At 41.6% G+C, this 20,411-nt stretch overlaps 1 protein-coding gene across 4 annotated transcripts in view; it reads left to right on the top strand.

The window, feature by feature from the left end:
- The first annotated feature begins 1,171 nt into the window (after nt 1-1,171).
- The window catches only part of strbp (spermatid perinuclear RNA binding protein), an 85,169-nt gene continuing 65,929 nt past the window's right edge, over nt 1,172-20,411 (top strand). For 2 of the 4 annotated variants that reach the window (XM_071465855.1, XM_071465853.1), the window contains exons 1-2: nt 1,172-1,274; nt 2,690-2,881. The gene's annotated coding sequence lies outside the window, so the exon portion shown is untranslated. The remainder of the gene's footprint in view (nt 1,275-2,689; nt 2,882-20,411) is intronic. The other 2 variants (XM_071465856.1, XM_071465854.1) reach the window with 2 other exon arrangements.

Here is a 20,411-nt window from a genome sequence, read left to right as displayed (position 1 = left end):
GGAGCCATAGAAATCCTTCTCCCATGCTACTGACAGATGTGTGACAGATGTTGCTAATGTCATTAATGCAATAAATACAGTAAAGACTGTGGCTTCATCTACTGATCCTCACTGCTGTCACCATAACATACAGTAACAGTAACACTAAAATTTAAAGCATCCACGGACCCAAATTTGAATGATTTTCAAATCTTTATCTCTAATATGCTTAAATATGAGGTTACTGACATGTTCAGTTACAATCAAAAGCACAGGCAATGCATCATATGACTTTCAGGAGAGTTTTGTGATTTGCATTCTCTGCATATGTATATGTGTATGTATCTGTAACATTCATTTTCATGATGCAAAAATGCTGAGGAAATTAACATCATTTTCGTGACTCTGGCAAGTAAACCAACCACCCCATTCGCTCCCTTTCACTCTTCATATGAATTCCAGATTTGATCTGATTTTTGGGTTTAAATTAAAGTGGCAGAATTTTACCAAACCAACAAGTCTTCCTCATTAACAAAATTTGCATGGGTAATCTTACATATGCAGAGATGTAGCCATGAGTACTAACATTCAGTTTCCTAATATTTTATGTTGCAATATTTAACCTTTTGGATGGCAGTCACGACAAAACTTAAAAGAAAGCTTTACACACAGTAGGATAGAGTAACCTAATTTCACTTAATTGCTATTTGAAGCTGCCTTTTATCTTATCCAGCTGATGATCTGATTTTTGAATAGATCAAGCAAATAATCTTACATTTGTTCTTTAGAGTACTTAAAGTCAAATATGCTCTGATCTGTGTTACAGGCTACTCTCCTAATAGTGGTGATTACTTGTAATGCACCAGATCACTATCTAAACATGCAGTGTATTGATTTTTCTCTTTTCAAAAATGTGTGAAGCCTCCCAATTGCCTGGATAATATTATTATTGGGCTCGGTTTCCTCTCGCCAACACACACACACACACACACACACACAGGGAAAAAGGAGCAGAGATCCATATTAAGCAAGGATATTATCCTGCAGCAATCTGGGGTTTTTTTTCCACCTTTCTCCCCGCGCTTCTCCCCTCCTGCACCTGCCTCGCCTCTCCCCCTGCATCTTGCTACCGCTCCCCGTACAGGTGCGAACCAGGCGAGCAGCTCCGCCAATCAGGAGCACCGACCGTGACCACGTGAACAAATCCCGTCGTCTAAATTCCCGTTCAGCGGCGGCGCTGACAGCTGCGTTGAGAGGGAAGTGATAACGGCGGGCTGAACGGGAGCGGTGCTCAGGTAAATTGCTTTTTTTTTTTCTTTTTTTTTTTTTTTCCAACCGATACTTTTTCTACCGTCTTCCCCTCTCGACAGCGTTGGGGGGGGGGGGGGGCTCTGGGACAGGATGTGTTGGATTGAATTTGTCGGCGCTTGCGGGTGATTCTCTGCTCTCCTCCGATCCGCGGACAGGACAAACAGCATCATCGGCCGCTTGCGCTGCCTGCACCGTCTGTGCATTGAAACTCAGCCACTTCCCCCCCCCCCCCCCCCCCCCTTGTCTCTCGCAGGCGCATGAGGCTATTGATAGTTGACAGAAGCCTCGTATTCCCTGGCTGATTTGGCCGTCCGGCCGCAGCCATTTGCGAAACAAGAATGTTGATTGAACTTTATTTTGCTTGGAGATTTGTTTTAATTGGTAACGCCCGCATAGATTGACGCCTCGAAGGGGATGGGTGTGGGGGGGGGGCTTCTTTTGGTGCTGCATGCAGCCAGGCAAGCAGAGGCAAGCTTTTATTGCTGAATTATTTATAAGACTGTCTGGGAGAGGGTAATGCTTCTCTTGGATGGGGAGAGAGTCATGGTCAACATGCAGGCTACTTCTAGGCTCTTTCTAGTCGTGACTCTTACTTAAATGTAGCCCGTCACATTGCATCTTTTCTTTTTTCTTTTTTCTCCACTTTAAGCTACACTTTTGCTTTGTGTTTCCTTCCATTGTTTTATCAAATAGCCAAGGTCACGTTTAGTACTAAAACTATTCAAATTAGATAGGCCCAACACATATTGAGAACGGTGGTTGAATAACTGAGTACTCAAGCAGGCGACTGTATGTGAACAATTTTGTGGCATTTGTACTTCACTCGAGTATTTAATCCATTTAAAGCCACTTTACACTTTTACTCCACTACATTTACGTGCCATCTTGAGGTGCTAGTTACTTTGTAGATGCAGACTATTAATACAAAATCTAATCAGCTAATAAATGATGACTTTTACTGGAAGCTACCCAGCAGCAGCAGCAGCACCATTTATAATGTAATGAAATAATAAACACTACAGTGAAATGGGCCACTACTTTACTCTTGGTTGTTTTAAGTTGGCTACATTTGATTGAAGCATATTTTGATGCTGTTACTTTTCTACATTTCGGTACCATTTTGAATGTAGGACTTGCGACAGGATGCTATTGATAGTGTCTTGCTCTTTGTTTATTTCTTTTGTCTTGTTTGCGTTAATTTGCCAAATTCTTTTGTTTCTCTAAAATCCGCCCTCAGTAGGCTGAGTAAATAAACGGAGAAAGAAATGCAGCACTCCTGTGTTTATGCATTTTTGCAGCACCACCACCGGAATGAATCTAACCCGTCCGCGCCTGCGCACTCCCACCATTCATCTCTCTCTCTCTCTCTCTCTCTGTCTCTCTGTCTCTCCCCCGTCAGACAGGAGAAACCAGCAGGCGGCTCCGGGCTCTCCAGCTCGCTCGCTGCCCCGGTTGTCAAAGCACATTGTGACTGCTCCTCGTTGCGGCTGGACGGCGGCGGCTCAGCTCGGCTCCCTGTCGGACTTTTGCCCGTTTGGATTTCTATATTTTGGTGTCGCTGCCGGACTCTCGGCTGCAAATTGGCGAAACTGTAAGTTGGTTGATATTTTCTTTCTTTCCAGCGATGCCCCTCCCGCCCCCTCCTGTATTTTTATTATGGAGGCTTTACATGCGTGTGTCAGAGAGAAAATCTAAAGGCAGGAGTTTAAAGCTAATTTCCCATCTGTCGCTTGCTCTGGGTCGAGTAACTATTTTTTCTGCCCCCCTTTTTTCTGGCTTTTATTATTCTTTGTATTGCTTCGCTGCGCGTCCTTGCTTTCGATTTTTTTTTTTTTTTTTTTTTTTTTTTTTCTGTGGCAAGAACAAAAAAGAGGAACTTTACACGTGATGAAGCGTTAACTTTCTTCATGTCGTGAGTCTGCAGTCTCGGCCAGGGTGTGCGGAAAATGTTTTCGGTGTTAAACTGAATCAGCCCCGGCGAAGACTACTGAGATGAGGGGACCAGACGTGGTGCTTTGCCTCATCTTATAGCTCATCTGTCATAGCAGGTGTCTGATAGCCCACTTCCGCACTGCACTGCGAGATCTCAATAGTATGTAAACCCACTGAGCCTGAATATTTTCTCCAACTCTCACTCGGTTAATAAAGTCCCCTGCTTACTGAGTTGTTTGTTTCCTATGAGCAGTCTGCTTTTGTTGTTTCAGTTTATCTCTTAAGTGTTTTTTTTTTTTTTTTTTTTCTTTGTAGCGAACCTGAGCTGTTGAAGCTGCGTGTTTCACCGCTCAGGTTATTTAGGCGTGATCAAGTGAGTGACGGTCAGAGGAAGAAAATGCTGAACTGCTCTCTCTTCTTGCTGAACCAGCTCGTTGGCATACCTAAACAAACCTGTGCTACTGAACGAAATCTAAAACACCTTATTTCTGGCTCTTACAACAGCTGGAAAGGTCACAACACGCGTGTCGGCTTGTCGGCGTACAAAGGTCTTCACACCTACCTGTGCTGTAACAGGCAGGTCCTCTTGGTGCTGTTGAAACAGATTTATTTGCATTGCTCTGTATCCTTTTTATTTATTTTTTTTCAATATAAGTGGACAGTTTGTTTCTGTTTTGACTGGTTGGACTGTATTTCTCCTCTATGGTCCAGTAGTTCTCACTGGTCTGTGCTGGTTGATCACATCTTTAAGCCTGGTGGTCTACAGGCTTGACTAATGGCCTGTTGCCATTGGGTTATTTTTGTTTGCTCCACCCTGCTCCACCCTGTTTCATATGTACAAGGTGTCTCTGAAAAAACACTTCAGCCACACCTGCCATGGTTGGACAGAAATGTAAGGTGTTATTGTGTTAATGCTGAGCCCTCACTTCACTCTCTTAGTTCTAAGCTAATTGATTTATAGACTGGTAACACAGACTTCTTTAGTTGTCGCTTGTTCCGGTCATATAAAGCTCCTCTTGTGCTTCTTAGTGGTCTTTGAGAATGCATTACATCCTTAGTTTTGCTGTATGTGTGTGTGTGTGTGCGTTTGAGAGACCGCCAGTGATTTTGCATTGTTGCTTTTTTGTTTGTGCCCTCTTCTGTGATGGAGTGTGATGGACAAATATCCTGCAGCAGCCCTACAAATGGAGCAAAGTACCAGAGATTGAGCAGGTTGAGAGAGTCAGTGTGTGTGTGTGTGTGTGTGTGTGTGTGTGTGTACCTGTGCTGTATGCTTTAGTGTGTATCCTGCAGGCACCCATGAGCACTTTCGCAGACTCTTTCTCATAAGCACTGCCTTGGCAATGAACTCTCCATCAATATAGACGCAATAAGAGGATGAGAAGGGGGGAGTGAGTGAGTGGTATTGTGTGATCACAAAGCACAATCTTTCTTTGTCTCGTTCACTTTTTCTTTCTTCAGGCATTGTTTTCTATTAGTTTTTTTGTTTTTTTTATTCGTCTCTTCATTTCTTTTGGCAAATCTTTTCTATTGACATTTGTATATTTGTTTCGGCTCATTTTTGTGTTGTTATTGCTTTTATTATGCAGTTTTCTTTCTACATTTTCCCTATTCATCTGTGGGTTTGAGGGTGAGTGGGTGGTCTTAATGACTTTTATCTTTTTGTTTAGCATCTTTTTTTGCATTTGCATCTTTGTCATCTTTATTGTTTTTTGACATTATGAGAAAGTAGACAGTGAAATTATAATTATGAAAAGGATTACACGATTTATTGAAAAATTATACCCATTGACCTTGTTCTCAACACCACATAAACCAGACAACCAGAATTATAGGATCTTAAAAGAGGCCTTTTCCAATTCTATATTTAGCTTTTGGTGTTTGATTTTCAGGTGATTGAAATACCTCCAATGGAGTACGATTGCTTCAGTGGATGGAAGTGGATTGGAAACTAATTTAATTTCCACTAATAACTAACTTGGGCCCAGGGACTCAGATTAAGGACACATAGAGAACTGACAACTGGGCACACTGAGCATGGCAAACACTCACAAACACAGTGTAACGATTGACTCACAGCCACAAACCAGAAAAATCACAGTTTGGTCAGCTAAATTATTCAGATCGACTTCACACTCAGTCAGGTAAACAAATGCCATTTAGTTTGTTTTCAAGTCAAGTCCAGTCAGTTTTATTTATATAGCGCCATCATACATTCACTTTACAGTCTGCACAGCATACAACACCCATCCTTGGAACCTCGATCCTTGATTCTGAAAACTCCCAAAAACAATGTTTAACAAGAAAAAAAAGAGAATGCCTGTTCCTCTTTTCTGTCTGCTGTCATCTCTGTGTGAACAGCCTGGTTTAGCTCTTTTCTTCCATCCCAGTGTGTGTGCAGTGTCTGTTTTATGTACCCTTGGGAGAAGCATCGTGGTCCCTTGGCTGCTTGGGTTCTGGTTTGTTTTATGTTATGTTCTTGGTTTAAACAGTTTAGAATCTGAGTAACACACACTCAGCTGGACACAACACACGTAGCATTATGGGATGTCTCTTTTTCCCTGCCTCTGCAGCATGTGTGTGTATTCTGGTACCCTGTGCCTATCAGCGAAACAGGAGTCTGCCCACCAGGTCTCAGATTCTAGCATACAGCAGCACATTTAGAGTCTCATTTGGCAAGGAAATGTAGCACTAATCCAATTGGCTGAAGCTTTAGTAAAAGCTGTCCTAATTGGCTGCTGGCTGCCAAGGTTCCAGTAAGCACAAGAGGGAGTTTGGGAGGGTCCCAGTGGTGCTGTGGTGCAGACTGAACAAAGGGCAGATAGCAAGAGTGTGTGCTACTGTTTTGAATATTCCTCCATTTGGAAATAATAAAGGGCCCATCTGCACCCCACTGACTCAGATCCATCCAGCTGACCACATCTCATTTTCAGCTGTGTTGTTTGAGACACACACACATGGAAATACATACATGTAAACACACTCGCCGCCTGTATTCCATCTGCAGGAACAAGAATGGCTTTGTCACACAAACATGCTTGAGGAAACATCTTCCCAACTGGCTAAGGAACAAAGCCATTAACACAGGAATATTTTGTGTGTGTGTGTGTGTGTGTGTGTGTGTGTATTACAAGAGGAAGAGTGGTTCTTTGCAGAGAAAAAAATGCTGGTGCCAACAGCCACTGCAGCCGTTCCTGTTTCCTTTCACCTCAGTGTGGAATCCAGGAAGGACAGAGACAAGACACGAGGGAGAGAGGGAGAGACAGACAGTGAGACAGAGAGTGTGAGAGATGGCCATGTAAGGTCTCCTGCACCATAGCTTGCACCACTCCACACAAACGCTGAACCTGAAATGAACTCTTCAGAGTTTGGTCTCTGGAGTCAATGTTAATTCGAACATTAGCAGCTTTACTATGAAACAAAGGCACCCTTCCTCATAAGCTACATTAGAGAACTTGCAGAAACAATAGTGAGTTTTCCTCAGGAGTGGTTTGGTTGTTTGGTTTGCATCTGCAATTCAAAAAGACAACAACAGTGTCATTGCTTTACGCACTGTATCTGATGAATTAATCTCCCTAATGGCCTTGATGTTTCAAAATAAGATTTTTCTTTCCAAAGGAAGCCCTGCACCTGATTTTAATGTTAATGTTAATGTTAATGAAATTAATGTAGAAGCAGAGTTTATATGAAGCCAAATCTTCAATTGTTTTGCAGAGTCCAATGTTTCTTTAATTAGTCAGGCCAAAAAAAATGGCACGCAGCAGTGTGTTTATCATTTTTTCGCTACACTAAGAATTGAAAGTCAAATGTTGACATTTTTTATGACAAGGAAAATGCTCCAGATGTAAAAGCACTTAACGTGGGTTTACCCAGAATCCCTTTTATGCAAAGAGATTAAGATATTTTTACCATACTGACGATGACACAGTGCAAATCCAAAATCTATTAATGGTCTGACACACAAGGTTCTTCGTGATCATTTACACATGACAAACCAAATGTGTAATCAAGTTATTTTGATTAAATGAAGTGTGTTGAATTTTGTTAAACTCTGAGCCACGTGTCTCTCAATTAATTAAATACTGCTGCACAAAGTGTCACAGGGTGAAGGACGTATTTGTGGAAAGAGGGTGCACTGACGAACTTGTGGGCGAGGAGGGTGAGGCATGTGCAGTGGTGGGTAAGTTAGGTCTACACTAATTATCTATCATCTAAAACAGGCTGATAAAACTACATCTCTAACATTACTGATGAGGTAATACAAGCATAGGCATAGACAGTGAAGACAGAACGAGACTAGGAGAATGTAGATGGAGTGGGCGTTGACACGCAGAAGGACAGAAGACAAAGTGTAGGTGGGATTAAGAAGTGGCACAGTGGAGGTTATCACTATCAGCTCCAGCTCTCAGGAGCAAACCAAATATTCAAATACTTCTTAGTTCACATTCAGTTTGTGAACTTTGCAGCCACCGCATACTGCACCATCTTATATTGAAGAAATCTGTCTTTTACATATGCAAAGAAAGGAAGAAATTAATGGAGGGCGATGCTTGAAAGGATGGAATTAGATAAAGGTAACATCTTTACATGTTTGTTGACTCACCCAACAACCTGAATTTAGACGACACGAGCTGACAGTTGAATAAATGTTTGGTTGGATATGATGGAGATGGGGATTCATTGTTTTTCACACTATGAAGGTTCACAGAATATGCTTTTATCTAGAATTAGCAACATTATGACACGCACGTACATTCGGTACATGTGCATGCACAGAGGGATTGAATGGACTGAGTGAAAGGAATGTCTCCAGTTTGACAGATAGAGGAGGCCCATCTGCTCTATCACTCAACTATGGTGTCATCTCTCTGCTCTGCCTCGTAAACCGTCACACACACACGCACAAACCTCACACGCACACACTGTCAGCGACATACTGTATGACACATACCGTGTACACATGTTGGTAACCCATTTACACAAACCTGAGCGCTCTCTCTCTCTCTCACCTTCTCTCTGAGTCGCTCATTTCAAACATGCACACATCCACGGCTGCACACACAGACACACACACACACATACACACACATACACACACACACACACAGCCCTCTTCTCATGTCCCAGCTCTGCTTACTGTGTCAAAAAGAGCTTAGATCAGGGAAACCATAGCTTGCCCTGATTCAGACTTCCTGGAAGATCAGGCTATTTATTCAAGCAGACCGTGTTTGGACTGTGACTGGAAAGTTGCCAGTTTGAATACCAGTTTGGCTCAACAAATGCGGTTGAACCAAACTACTGTCAAGGTGCAACAGAGCAAAAAGCACTCACCTCCATTTGCTACAACAAGCAGCTGATAACAATGGATGCACTGGGGAAACTCTCAAGGGCTGCAAATTAGTGTCATTATCTTCATTATGGGGCTTTATATTTTATTTTTGTAGAATGATTTTAACAGACTCAAATCACCACGTTTTTTTTAAAAATAAAGTTAAGTTTTAGTGAACTATATAATTAGTTAGTTAGTTAGTTAGTCAGCTTATACACAATGAAGAGCTGTTTGTTCATCACAATGTGATACAAGCTTCATCTGTCACTGTTAAGTCTCTTCATTCATCTCTCTTATTAATCCATCAGAATGAGCAGATGAAGGGTTGTTGGCTTCCCTCTTTGGTAACAAACATGAAAAATACTGCCAGCTCCTGTTGTGGGTGTAGTGTCTTTTGTAAGTGCCTTAAAAAAACATGATCCAGCTCAATCTGCCTTAATCGGCAATTGACAACAAACTGCGTGCAAAATATTGCATGGATGGACTTGTTATTTTAATCCAACAACATGCTTTTTTCCACAATGCCGATAGCCACCTCATGCCATATTTCCTGTCTTTCTGTCCCACAAAAGAATCAAAGAAAGGAAGATGGCAGACCAGCCAGTAAAAGAGCAGAAAGGCAGAGTTTAGGATCATTTAGGATTTTTAGTTTAGGATTTCTTTTTTTTAAATTGCCCATCAGAATGTCTTCTTTTGAACAACACAACCTCTACACTATCTGTTAGAGTGTGACATGACAGAAAAGCCTGGTCACTCACTCAACCTTAACCGAATAAACAGTGACAGAAGCATCTTTCAAAGTTATACTCTTCCACAGGAGCCTTGTCCAAAAGAGGGAGGAGAAGAAGGAAAGTCTTGTTCCATTAGACCAATCTAAATTATGCATTTGTTTTGCTTTGATAGGAACCCATCAGAAAAAGGCTGGGGACCAATTTTAAAGGCTGCACCACAGTTTGAGAGGAGTCAGTAGAGGGTAATGGAAAAAATAAAACATCGGAGAAATGAGGAAAAATTATTCTTCACTTTAAAGCAATTAAAGAAAATATCTCCTATAATATGTTTGCTTTGTCTGTGCATATGTGTGCCTGCAAGCAGTATTCTGCCTACTACAACGACCCACTGACCGGTGTTAGCAGATTAATTGTTGCTTTCATGTTAAGCTGTGGCATATCACCCCGTAATTGGTAATGGAGATTATCAGAGAGATGCTGTGTGGGTCTCTGTATGTGTGTGTGTGTGTGTGTGGGGCGTGTGAGATTTCTTTATCTGATTAGGACGTTTATCTAATAAAGCAGGATTTATGGGATTCTGGTCTCTGTCCTGCGCACACAGCAGCCCACACTGACACGCATACCAACAACAAAAAAACAAAATGTAGGGCTGCATGTCATTGACAGAATCATATTGTATATTGCCTTTGCTTTTAGATGCAACATGAATTGTGACATTCTGTATATCGGCACAGTTCCCTCTATATTACATCTATTTGAAGGCTTAAAACAGTGAAACCACTTGCAAAAAAAAAAAAAAAAAAGCTGCAAATTTTTATCTCTAAATAGGGTTAAATATATTATGTACATTCTCAATGAGAGTAGACTGATATGAATTAATTTAAAGTGGGAGTATTCATGGACACAAAGATACTTGTGTCTTATGCCTCATGGCAACTGAGCTGTATCCACCCGTGTTTGTTGTGCTTGCTGGGAGGATGGGGATAAAAAGCAGAGGATTCAACCACACACGCACTCGCGCATGCTTGTGAGCAGACACACACCACTTGCAGGGAAGCTTCCCCATATTTCTCCTGAGATCTTCTGGAGCCACATCGTCTTCATCGTCTCACTCCAGCACACACATCAGTGTCAGCCTGACTTGCATACGCACAACCACAGCTCAGCCAGCCGAGGTTGTCTGCGCGTGTGTCTCTGTGAGAAAGTGTGTAGCTGTGAAAGGAAAAGGAAGGACAGAAAAGCAAGAGTTGTGTATGTGTGCAAGATTTGCCTGTGTCTTTGCTTGTGTGTGTGTGTGTCTGTGTTTTTGCTTGAATCAATAAGCCATCTCACTGCCCGTTTGTTGTATCTCTACAAACTGTCTGGTGCCAAAAAAATATTTTTCATCATGGCCAGCTCGTAGCATAAAGCTTGTTCTCATTTTCTGTGTTGTGACATTAAACACAAGCAGAGTGAATATCTTTGGCTATTTGTCATCAGCTTGTTATGTTGAATGTAAGTCAGATTTCCTTTTTAATAATAAAAGACTTGTTGCAATATACCATACCCATGTCTATCTTTACTTATGCTTGTGGTTGCCATTTGATGTGCCTCAAACATTTTGCACTCAGCTCTGGATTTTGTGTGTAGGTGGGGAGAGTAAAAGCTGCATTAATACAGTTTTGTGTACATGAATAAATAAATAAAAATGATAATGATTATATTGAGGAAAAAGAGCCTTGTAAATATGCAGTGTTTTATGAAGACTGTACAGCATTTACTGTACTCTACAACAACTTTGTTGTGTAAACTGCACATCCCACAGGCTACTGTGAGATGTTCTTTATATTGGAATACAGAAATGTTGTGCTGGTCCAACTCGCTGGCTTTTCATCCCCACCTCATTAGAGCTATAGCCCGACAGCTCCCAGACTGCTCCGTCCATACACAGAAAAACAGCCCAAAACACAGTGAAACCACACAACATGCTGCCTCGCACACACAGGGTGCACCTCTGATTGGAAAGCGACTTGACTGAACTTTTTTTTTTTAAACTGAAACTGAATGATACAGTATGTTACCATGCAGACGAGTCCCACAGCAAACAAACATCAGACTCTAGCACCACTTGCAGTAGTTATTCTAGCTTTCAGGCTGAGTGAGTGTGGGCATGACATTGTGGTTAACAAGTGGGCACCTGCCTTCACAAATGAGTCACTGAGTTAGAGACACAACACCTCAAGAAAGCTGAAGTGTTTCTTAGCATCCCTGCAACATCCCTTTCTGTTTCTAGTCCCACAGACTCGGCAACACGGCACTGATGTTGTGTCATGATCTTAGTGCAATGAGCTCCTCTTGGAGGAAGCCGCAAAGCCTGAGAGCTCTGACAGTGAAGGTTTACTCACCCTCTGTTAGCAGCCCAGTCTGTGGAACAAGCAGCCAGTGTAGAGAGCTGCTAAACAGGGATGATGTGATTTAGTGCTGCATTTTGATTGTGCTCTGGAAAAGATAACAATACCAAGATTGTGATAGTGACTCATGCTCTTTAATCAAAGAAGAATGAGTCTTGTTTTGCTTTATTATCTGTTAGCATTGCTTTCTGTGGAAAAAGTGCTGTCTCTCCCTAAACTGGAATAATATACTGCACTGAGTTTACGACAAAACCTTGTTATGAAGTCAGACGTGTGGACCAAAATACTGTGGCTGTCAGATTCTGTCAAGAAAGTTGTTCCACCGCAGAGAACTTTATCTTCTCTGTGCGGTTTCCTCTGTATACTTGTATCCTTTGAGACAAGAGGCTTTCTCTGTGAAGAGTGATGTAATGATATACTGTGAGGTGTAATATATTTTGTACCTCATAGCATGGACTATTTGATCAAAATGTGCATTTAAGGGGTGCAGAGATTTCTCTGCAACGGCACTAGTTGCTGGTGTGTCCATATAGAAGGATGCATTTTGCTTATAGCTCAGTTGTTATTCTGTTGATGAACTTTGATCTGATCTGTTGACCTCTGGAGAACTTGTATATTATATTTAGTTTGGGATGTTTGCTCTCCATGGTGCTGAAATTCTCAGTTTCATTCAGAAGTGAGTAACTATTGTCTGCTTGGTAAACAAGATTTTTTTTTTTTTATTAAAGTCCGAACGTTATTGTTTATATGTATATGTATGCCTTTTTTTTTTGTCTGCTTCTCCCTACTGCTGTACTGTCACAATCGATCACAGGGCTTTGACTTTAAAACATGCATGCCCATTTTTGTTAGGACTACTTTCATGTGTTGTGTTTTTGCCAGGTGTTTTGCTCCACCTTATCTGAATATCCTGTGTTTCATTTACTGTAAGTTGTAAATGTTGTCCCTGTATCTTGTGCAGGAGTAATTTATTTATAGCTAGTCAATACTGGTAAAAAAAAAAAAACAAAACACCAGAATAATTACCCTAACAATAATGTGGCTATACTATAGAGAATGAGGAAATTTGTCACCAAGACAATCAGCTATGTTGAATAGAGTTTTAAATACAGTGACTATTGATATGGATTTATGTATGAGGATGGAGGTCATCTGGGTTATTGGTGTGAATCTGTGGGCCACCCATCCCACCATGCCCGAGACCATCGCTCTGACAACATTAGAGATAACTTATTCGATCATTTTATTTGATCACTATTTGCCGATTGATAAAGTGATCATTTTAAAAAGTAAATGTCAAAGGTGAAAATGTGCTGTTTTGGGACTTTTTGCAATGACCTAGTGTCAAGAGATGTTTTGATTTAAATTTTTACATAGCTCTGTATCTGTGTATTTACTATTTGTGCCTACTTTCAACAAATCAGTGTGTTATCTTTAATTTTTATTTATTGGTATTAAAGCGTGAATAAGAGAAACGACGCAGGTAGACGCTTTAGCTAATTGGAAATCCATGCCAGGTTTTATTTCCGCTGGTGGGTCGCTGAATGATGACGAGAGGATGCAGACCCCAAAAGGGAGAAGCAGCGGACGACTTTCAGGGCACGTCAGGGGGAACAGCTGAATATCAGGTGTGGACATGGGATGTCTGAACAACTTCCCTTCCCCGGCAGAGCCGCGCACCCATCGGACAGCGGGAAACACCTCCTTGGAGACCTGTCTGTTTCAGGATGCCATAAAGCAAGGCGTGTTGCTGCCGAGTGTGATGGAGCGACCCAAACAAGCAGCAAACTTGAGAGGCGAGTTGTTGAGAAACCGAATGAGCAGTCTGCCTTAGCGAGGATGCTCCATGTTTCAGCTCATTTCGAGGACAGATTTGGAGACAGCACGGGATTTTAGTCAACATAAGCGAATTGAGGTTAAGCATTTGCTTTGTGTATTTTGCACAGTGTGGTCATTGGAGAGTGGGAGACAGAGAAATCAGCTCTCTGTATGCGCACAGGGGGACAAGCAGAGCATCCTCGGCTGTAGCAGAGGGGGGCGGGGCCCTCGTCTTTGCGGAGCAGCGCTCACCTGGATAGAAGTGTAGTCACCTACTGTGTTTGGTGTATGATCACGTTTGGTGGAAAAAAGAATGACAGAATGAAAGTGTAATTTTCAGACAACCCCCCCCCCCCCCCCCCCCCACCCCAAACTAATATTGATTAGTTTATTTTTAAGCTATTAAATTCTATGGGACACATGCAGAACTGTGCAGAAGGTGCGCCATTTAATAAGTAGCAGTACATGATGGCAACTTGTGTTGATGTCAGAAATGTACTGGTCTTTACTGGCACCGGATCTAGTATAGCTGCTGCACTATAGCTACATTATTTCAAGATAGCCACGCATTCATCTCGTGTGCTATTGCTGCACATGTGAAATGCTTTGCATGTCGATCATCACATCTCAACATACGTGTGCAGACAGCTGGTCATGACACATATCCACTGATTTCCTCCTGAAGATTGCAGTTATGCAGCAGCCCGCTGTGCATGTGTTTCTGTTGAATTGTTAAATGTGGTAAACAAACATCACTGTTACTGAAAATATATGTTAAAGAGGAAGTTTCTGTTCAATTTCCTCATAAGGTTAGCCACACTCCCTCCTGTGTAATATAAACCTTATTTTAGACCATGTGGTTATTTCAGCGCTGCTGAATGAATAGGGCTGTTATCATATAGGACAGAATAACGTTTTCTTACTATGGCGCTCCAGCCAGACTTTATCTGTGGATTATGTCTAGGCTGTACGCTTATCTGTGCCTAAAGCTAAGTTCTCTCAGGTAAATGCCCACACACAGGTCTGCCAGTACTGTATGTGAGAGTGCAGTAGCTGGCTCAGTCAGGTGTTTTCATGTTTCTAAGCAAGAGCAAAGTCTCAGTAAAGAAGGAAGATTTTCAGTTTGTTAGCCAGTCATAAAATGACTTTATTGTTTAAATGCTTATGGACTTTAAACTTCTCAGGCAGTGGATTCTAAACAATGCTCAGCATTGTTTCCTGTCAGAAACATACAGCAGCTTGTGGCTAAACTGTCGTTTGTTTAAGCGAGGCCGTAGTCACGCAGATGTTGAAACGAAAAGGAAAAGATATACATGGATGAACACAGGTGCTGTGCTTGTGGGGTACAGCTTGTAGTGATGTCAGCAGTTAAATGGCTGTGGTCGCTGTAGAGTTACACAGAATTATCAAGCACATTCTGTAATGAGGATATGTTTAATCACAAGAAAGAGATGTTTGTTGTGTCACTAGTTTAAAGGGAACTTAGAGCTCACTATGAATTGTTAACACACCACAGCCAGCACACAACATTTTTCAGTTTCCTGCTTACGCCCACAAAAACACATAGAGAGCTTACAGAAGCCTAGCTGCATAAAGGTTTCTCTCAGTGACCCTGAGTGGATGTTTGCTGTCAAAGATCTACTGTAGCACCACTGTAGTGCAGTGTTTCTTCAACCAAAGGCGCCCACATGACAAGGATAATATTATATTTTATGTTCATTAGGATACACTACATTTACTCTTTGGGCTCTGCACCACTGTACCACCGCACCATGGAGATATGAGGGGGTTATTTAACCCACACTGTTCTCTTCTTCTCCTCCATACAGATGTAAAAGTACCAACACCTTGGCTTGTGCCAGGGCGTTGATATGTTATCACCATCACATGTAAACTCTAGTATACAAACACAAATACAGCAAGTGGTTTAGATGCAAAAACATGGAACACTGGAGGACTGCTGCAGTGCATTACATATGCCATAGTCAGCTGAGGCTATTTCTGTTGCCCCTAGTCAGCCAGCCAAGAAACAGCCCTGCCCATTTTGGACCAGCCCTGCAGGTTAATCCATTTAGACCTGGAGTTCTTAAGCATTTTAAGCTCTGGAATCATTTTCAGTAAATCTAGCTCTGTCCAGACACTGGTACACATTAAAACATACTGGTATGTTAGCACATGTATGGATATAGTGGAGGCATAGTGTATAATCTTTATACTGTGAAGTTAACAAGAAGGACATTATTAGCAGAAAGATAGCAAGAAAAAGGAGTAAAGGTGTAAATCTTAGCTTAATTATTCTACAGTAAATTGACCTTCTCCAAGAGGTTTTATTTGCATACCCCTTTTTCACATTATTGCTTACGTTTGCCAGAAAAAAATGTCATGCTGTGACTATTTGAATCCAAGAGAAAATACCCAGGTGGGAAATTCCCCACTGCATGAACACTCCTGTATTAATTTGTCTTCTAGATGTATGGCTGTGGCTATCACACATACAGCTAATGCAGTATGTACAGTAGCCTGATAAATAGTCTGCAAAATAGTTAGTATGCTAACAGCACTCGTCATCAATAAAGATTTTAATTACCACTCAGAATTGCTGACCAGCGCAAATGGTATGGTTTATGGGTTAGACTTATAGCTGCTGTGCTGGCAGGGGCAACAGTGAAATCCCAGAAACACAGCAGACCATGAAATATTTGGTTTATGGGATTACATTTCATAGATTAAAAACAGTGAGAGAGAAACTATGGAAGAGCTCCACCATTTCATTCCTGAAAATAGCCATTGAAAAGCATTTAAAATGGTTGGTTTTGTCCAGTTATGTAAAAAATAATCCTAAATCTTCAGCTCCTTTTAAAAAAAAAAAAAATTAAATTAAATAAAAAAAAAAAAAAAAAAAAGGAATTTTTCTTTGGTTAATCTGTTTCCAGGTGCTCCACATAGCTATCATACAAGCATATGATAGGCAGGGTCAAGCTGAGACTTAAGTAGCTTTGATTTAATGGAACAGGAAATGGGCAAAGTGTGGAGAGAAATTGAAAAAAAAAAAAAAAGAGGGAAAACAAGGTGCAGAGCAGTCTGCGACCAAAACCACCCACAAAAGACTTAAGATTGGTTTGTAAATGAACTAAAGTAGATGTCAAGTCAGTTGGAGATAATGTTATGAGAGCACAATATGACATTAACCAGTGATTATTACATAGAAAGACATTCAGGCCTGATTTTGTGCTGCTGATAATAATACAGGCTGTATTATAATAACTTAATATATTCTTCTTTTTCTTCCAAGGTTATCAGTCTGTTTTACTATCAGTATAATTAGTTAAAGATGTGTCAATCTGCTGGGCGATTAGAGTATTATTAATAGACTGACTGGCGTTGTATTACTCACTGAGTTTTATTCAGTCATATAGTGGGATGTTTGTTGTAAGTGTGTATTTAGATTGTGGAGACAACAAAGGAGAAAGGAGATGGAGACGGGGTTAAATGCAAGGGAGCAGAGTGTGGGAGAGGGAGGTGTGTGAGAGAAAGTCGAGGCTATGTTTATTAGCAGAGGAAGGAAAGAAGGAGGGTGTAAACAAAGGGACCAAAGCCAGAGGGAAGGGGGAGATGAAAAGATTTTGGGAGGGGAGGGGGGCAGACCATTAGAAGGATAGATACTGTAGATGGATGAACAAATGCACGGCATGGATGTCCACAGAGATGCCCCTCAGCCTTGCCAGCCCTAAGGTGAGAGAGACTGACTTCTGCTTCACACTGATTCCACAGACTGAATCAATGTGATTCCTCTCCCTCCTCTCTCTCCCTTTCTCTCTGTGGGAATTCTCTGACCCAGTTAGCTCCTCCACCAGGCAGCAGCAGAGTTATTTTTACATATTAACAGGAGACAATACTTTGTCCTCTGCTCGTCCTCCCCTCATCTGTATGCTTCCTTCCCTCCTTCTCCTCCTCCATCTTAGCTGCTCCCATCCTTTCCCCTCGTACTATCCTGCGCTTCTTCTCCCTGTTTCTATATTTGTCTCTATTGGCTTTGATCCTCCGTCCTCCTTAAGGGAAGATTCATCAACTCCCTGTTTTGTTTGGAACAGCATACAGGCTTGATTTTATGGTGTGATAATTTCATAAAAATGTGGTGCAGTAAATTGTTGAATTGTTAGCAGAGAGTGGAGATAGGAGACCGTAGATGTCGTAGCTACTGGACATGTGCAGTATAATGACCATACAGCACTGTGGTCTGACGTCAAACTGGAAGGAGAAGCAGGCACAGTAAACAGTAACATGTGGAATGGCAGCAGGTGCAGATGCAGCTACAGGTCCACCATGACTTGTGGGGGAAAAAAAAAACACAACAAGACTGGTGTATGGAGAAATGTTGTATGTTACACAGATCATCAGGGACACGTTTTTGATGACTAAAAGCCAGTATGCAAACAGTACCACAGAGCGTTTCAAATGAAAGGAGGAAACACCTCAAACTTATCCCAGCACCTCAAGGATAGACATCTGGATTCAGGGTGAGTGAGTGAGTGTCCGTTGTTCACTAAACATTAACACCACATTGTCAAAATGTTCATGTCCTGACACGGCACCCGTTGTAGCAAAGCTCCACACACAACGTTCACCACTGTTAGCTTGTTTAGGCTAATATAGCGACAGCTCATAACATGAGCTAGGTGCTCACAGCATTAGCAGGCTACAGTCATCGCAGTTCAGGCTGTTAAAATATAAGGCTGACTTTTTAAATGAATGTTTTCACACAGTGGGTCGCTCACCTTGCTAGTCAATTTGAATTACTGCGTACACACCGACTATATGGAGGTGTGTGCATGTGTATGTGTGTTAGCACGCTGTATCTGCAGCAGCCTCTGTTGTCGCTGTGGTGTCACATTTGGTATTAAGAATTGGGCAATTTCAGTGTTATTGGTAATAACCACCACATTTCACAGAGAGTGCTACTCTTTTTTAATGTTTTACAGGTGTGTTTACAGGTTGTCCGTCCATTCCTCCGAACGTCCCATTGTCATGAACATGATTTCTCAGTAGCGCCTTGAGGGAATATCCTCAAATTTGGCACAAACATTCACAAGGATGAACTAATTAGATTTTGGTGGTCAAAGGTCAAGGTCACGATTAGATCACAAAACACAATTTTGGCCTTGTAAACACGATAACCTTGGACGTCCTCAGAGGAATTCCTTCAAATTTGGCACAAATGTCACATTTGGATTCAAGGATGAACCGATTAGATTTTTGTTGTCAAAGGTCACTGTGATCTCACTAAACCTGTTTTTGGCCTCTGGAATGTGATATCTCAAGACCACCAGTTTCTTCAGATTTGGCAAAAACATTCACTTGGACTCAAAGATGAACAGATTAGATTTTAATGGTCAAAGGTCAAAGTTCAAGGACACAGTGACCTCTAGTTCTTATAAATACAATATATCAAGAACACCCAATCTGGAAGATTTCAGTCCTGGGTGATGTGGCGACACTGTAATTACTAGAGGTGCAGGAAATGCTGTTTAACTACAGGTCACAGAATTCTGGGGGCAGTAAAACAAATTATTGTCGTTTCAGTGAAGAAGTCAGGCAGTAATTGGCCATTTTTCATCACACTGTGAACAGCCATGTTCAGATTTTATGCTGCACACAGCATGAGTCTGTGACCAGCAGGGTGCAGTGAAAGGAGTTGGTTACCTCCCAGACTTAAGTTAGAGGTGTACACCATTCGCCTGTAACAGCTCACTGTGGCTGCTCCTTCCACTACTCCCTGCAGTTTATCACGCTGATCGACTGTCAGAAAATGCAGAAAATGACTGTTGTCTTGTTTTGTAGACTCATTTTTGATCAAAGTTAGTGGTAAGTGTTGAGCTCACTGACAATCACATTGCATATCCTGTGACTCCTTCATAATAAAACTGGCGTTTCACCAGTTAAATGCTTTTGCAGTAGGAAATCAGTTTTCATTTGCAACAACTTAAACCAGCATTTCTTTTTCCAGGAATGCCACCACAGTAGCCCAGCTTGTAATACTAGATATAGAAATATTACAAAACTTTAATCAGTCGGCCATCGGCACAATCACAATTGTGTATCTCCCCCTTCGCCTTCTCTTCTCTTCTCTCCTCTCCTCTCCTCTCCTCTCCCCACCTCTTTGCTCTCCAGAGAGTAAAGGGACAGAGAGTGGCTGCAGGTGTAGACAGGTCATCTATTCGCCTCCTAATGATGATGGATGGCAGGACTGCAGAGAGCAAGAACAGAGAGAAAAGTCGAGCGATGCAGGGGGATAAAGAAATAACAGAGTAAGAGAGGACTGTGTTTATATTTGTCCACTGGCGGGCAGATGGCGAGAGTTTTAGTCATATGTTGATCCTCAAGTCTTTATATCATTCTTGTCATCTACCTGTTAGCAAACAAACACACACACACATATACACTTGTGTGGTGTGCTTGCATAGTGACATCTGGTGTAGTGCATTGAGAAGCTCATCTCTGAGGCACACACACACACACACACACACACACACACACACACACACACACAGACTTACTTTTCTGCCCTGTTTACGGGGAGTCGGAGAGGGGCAGTCTGTTAGGATGCACAGCTTCACTAACAGTGCTGCCCCCTGTTTCTGGTATAATTAATTTTCTAAAAGCTCTGTATCATCTCCCTGTACATAAATTTATTGACAATGTGTGCTGAACACTAAATCACTGTATATATTATCATAATGGGAATCATCAGTGCATAGCAAACACACACCCAAAGAGATGCAGGCCACTGACAGACAGGTACAGAAAAGGATTAATTACACACTCCTTTTTTAATACTGCATGTGATAAGAGCTCAATTCAAAAAGAGAATAAAATATTTGATAATATTAGGAGTAAGGCTATGAATAACAGTTATTGTTACTA

The sequence above is a fragment of the Trachinotus anak genome, unplaced genomic scaffold (genome assembly GCF_046630095.1).
Source record: "Trachinotus anak isolate AG129_WGS33_773 ecotype Australia unplaced genomic scaffold, CSIRO_AGI_Tana_v1 ptg000028l, whole genome shotgun sequence".
In the NCBI taxonomy this organism is placed as follows: Eukaryota; Metazoa; Chordata; class Actinopteri; order Carangiformes; family Carangidae; genus Trachinotus; species Trachinotus anak.
This window is presented reverse-complemented; position numbering and strand designations above follow the sequence as displayed.